Raw genomic sequence first — 3,882 nt, 5'->3', positions numbered from 1 at the left:
CCTTATCGTCGGTGAATGTGAACATTTGATCAAAGCAGTCTAGAATAAATGTCAAAAGTGTGTCAATGCTTTAAAAGTAAAAGTCAGTAAGTGTTATATGCCTTATCGAGGGTAAATGTGATTAAAAATCACAATTGATAAGCGGGATCGCAGTAACCTTTATCGAGGGTAAATGTGAATATTTTTGAAGGCATTTCAAGAAACTGGCGAGTAGTGCCCAGTGCCTTATCGAGTTTGAATATGACCATTAAGTCAAAGTATTCTATGTATTAGGCGGGTATTGTCATTTCCATTATCGAGGGTTAATGTGGATAATGTATCAAGGCATTTCAATATCTTTTTGAAAAACTACAGAAACAAGCTCAGTAGTCTAAGGTTTAAACATAAACCTCGTTCAATGACACAGGGTAAACATAAACCTCGTTCAATGACACAGGGTAAACGCCAAAGACATAGAAGATAAAACAATCACAAACCAGAAACATGGAACAACACAAGCGTGTTTTTTCATGTGCGTTATCGAGGCTTCATGTAAGCATTTTGACTTGTACTTGCAATACATAGGCAGCTAGTGCAATATGCCTTTTTGAGGGTAACTGTGACAATAGTGCAAGGTTATTCCAAGAATCAGGCGGGTCGTGCGATATGCCTAATCGAGGGCAAAAAAGAACATTGTGCTGATGCATTACAAGTAAAGGGCGGGTATTGTCATCTGACTTATTGAGGTGAAATTTTAAAATTGTTTGAAGGCATTCCAAGAAATAGGCGGATATTGTCATGTGCCTTACTGTTGGAAAATGGAAACATTGCATTAATGCGTTACAAGAAACAGACGAGTAGTACTATGTATCATATAGAAGGTGAATAGAAAATGGGTCAAATCATTCCCAGAAACAAGCGGCTAATGTCAAGTGCTTTATCGAGGGGAAACGAAAGCATTGTGTCAATGTATTTAATTTTAATGTATTACAAGATACAGTCTGGTATTGTCATTTGCCTTTTCAGGGTAAATGTGGAAAATGTTACAAGGCATTAAAAGTCCGGTGATGTCATGTGCCTTATTAAGGGTAAATGCGAACATTGTGGAAATGCATTACTTGTAACAGTAGGGTATTGTTATGTACCTTATCGAGGTTAAATGCGAACATTGTGGAAATGCATAACTAGTAACAGTAGGGTATTGTCATGTACCTTATCGAGGTTAAATGCGAACATTGTGGAAATGCATAACTAGTAACAGTAGGGCATTGTCATGTACCTTATCGAGGTCCAATGTGAACATTGTGTAAATGCATTACTGGTAACAGTAGGGTATTGTCATGTGCCTTATCAAGGGTAAATGTGAACATTGTGTAAATGCATTACTAGTAACAGTAGGGTATTGTCATGTACCTTATCGAGGTTAAATGTGAACATTTTGAGTGGGCATTACTAGAAATGGCAGGAAGTGCAATGTGCCTTGTTGAAGGTAAATGTGAAATAAATGTTAAGGTAAACTCTTGTTAAGAACAGGACTACAAATCTTTTAATGGTTTCAAGGTATTGGTTCGAATCCAGCCAGAAGCACAAATATTTATTTTTGTATGTTTTACTTCTTTGTTTCCATTAGCTATCATTCTTTACAGAAGTTAATATTGTTGTTTTTTTCATAAAAAAATAATTAAATACAGTTCTACACATAAATGTTAGCTGCTGTGAATAACTTGCAGGCACGGCTGAAATAGGTGGTTCGGAATTACATTTTTTTTTAAATGAAACTGTAAAACATTTTGAAGTTTTGGCATAATGTTCCCAAAAGATTAAAGGTAATTAAAAAATAAAAAAACAGTTCATGAGTATTTCTCGAATTTGTTGATTTTGCTTTTAAGCGTTGATGTTCCAATTTTGTTCGTTCAAAACCGTATGTAAAAATTGACATACCATATGGCTATTTCAGTCAGTTTGATTATATTTGTTGGTGATGTGATCAATAATGTATTATTTCTGAAAGCAAATATATTCCTTGTTACTTTTATACCAAATTATTACCAAAATGTTAAAACATAAATGAAATAAAGAGTTTTTCTTGTCTCTCAATTGATGTCGTTTTTATCGGCAATTCTGAAATGGGGGTAGAGCAACTCAAATTTAAATAAACTTGTTATTTGACGGTAAATTTATTTAAAATGTTGTTTTTGAATCCAGACAATGAGACACATGAAGAACTTATCAAGCTGATAATATTTTGAAATGGTGCCCATTAAGGGTGTGCTACCTTAAGGCATTCAAAGAAACAAGCGTGTTGTGCAATGTGCCTTAGACAGGGCAATTGTGATCATTGAGGCAAGGTATTCCATGTAACAGAAGGGTAGTGCAATGTGCATTAGATAGAGTAATTGTGATTTTTCAGTCAAGGTATTCCTAGTAACAGTCAAGTAGTGTTATGTATACTATCGAGGGTAAATGTCATCTGACTATTTGAGTTCAAATTTGAAAGTTGTTTGAAGACATTTCAAGAAATGGGCGGGTATATGCATTATTAGAGCAGATGTGAACATTCTGTCAAGGCGTTCCAAAAACAGGCGAGTATTGACATGTTCCTTAACGTGGAAATATGTGAACATTGTGTCAAGGCATATCAAGTTAAAGCTGGGTATTGCAATGTTCCTTAACATGGAAAAATGTGAACATTGAGTCAAGGCATAACAAGTTATAGGTGGGTATTGCAATGTGCCTTAACGTGCAGATATGTGAACATTGAGTCAAAGAATAACAAGATTGCTATAGGCGAGTATTGCAATGTGTCTTAACGTGGAATAATGTGAACATTGAGTCAAGGCAAAACAAGTTATAGGGGGTATTGCAACGATCCTTAATGTAGATAAATGTGAACATTGAGTCAAGGCATAACAAGTTTGTTATAAGCAAATATTGCAATGTGCCTTAATGTGGAGCAATGTGGATATTGAGTCAAGGCATTATAAGTAGAAGGCGTGTATTGCAATGAGCCTTAACGTGAAATATTTGAACATTAAGACAAGGCATAACAAGTAATAGGTGGGTATTGCAATGTGTCTTAACGTGGATAAATGAGAACATTTCGTCAAGGCATAGTAAGTTAAAGGTGGGTATTGCAATGTGAATTAACGTAAATAAATGTGAACAATGAGTCAAGACATAACGAGAAATAGGTGGGTATTGCAATGTGTCTTAACGTGGATAAATGAGAACATTTCGTCAAGGCATATTAAGTTAAAGGTGGGTATTGCAATGTGAATTAACGTAATTAAATGTGAACGATTAGTCAAGACATTACAAGGTATAGGTGGGTATTGCAATGTGCTTTATCGTGGATAAATGAGAACATTTCGTCAAGGCATATTAAGTTAAAGGTGGATATTGCAATGTGAATTAAGCTGAAGAAATGTGAACATTGAGTCAAGACATAACACGTTATAGGTGGATATTGCAATGTGCATTATCTCGGGTTAATGTAAACATCGAGTGAAAATAGTCGGGTATTGATAGACATTTTTCTATTAATTCCATTCGACAAATTTCAAGAACGCAATGCAAAATGTCCCTATTTTTGTGACGAAATTGAGCAGTTAAACAGATTCAAGAACATAAAACTGTCTGTGTTATTTGTTAATTCCTTCTTATGAAATTATTTCATAAAAAAACGTTCGTGATTAGTTTTAATTTCGAAACATTTTATTAATCAGTGAAACCGGTCCATATTTTAGTCTTAGAAAGAGCAGCTTAAAATTAAGTACATTTGCCTTAATAAAATATTACGTACTCTTCATGCTCTGCATTCAAGCACGGATGTAAAAGCTAGATGAGAGCATCCTTTAATTATTTGCATATTTGCATATTTAGTTTACTGCTAAGCTTTCTCAG

The sequence above is a fragment of the Mya arenaria genome, chromosome 11 (assembly GCF_026914265.1).
Source record: "Mya arenaria isolate MELC-2E11 chromosome 11, ASM2691426v1".
Lineage (NCBI taxonomy): Eukaryota > Metazoa > Mollusca > Bivalvia > Myida > Myidae > Mya > Mya arenaria.
Note: the sequence above shows the minus strand (reverse complement) of the source record.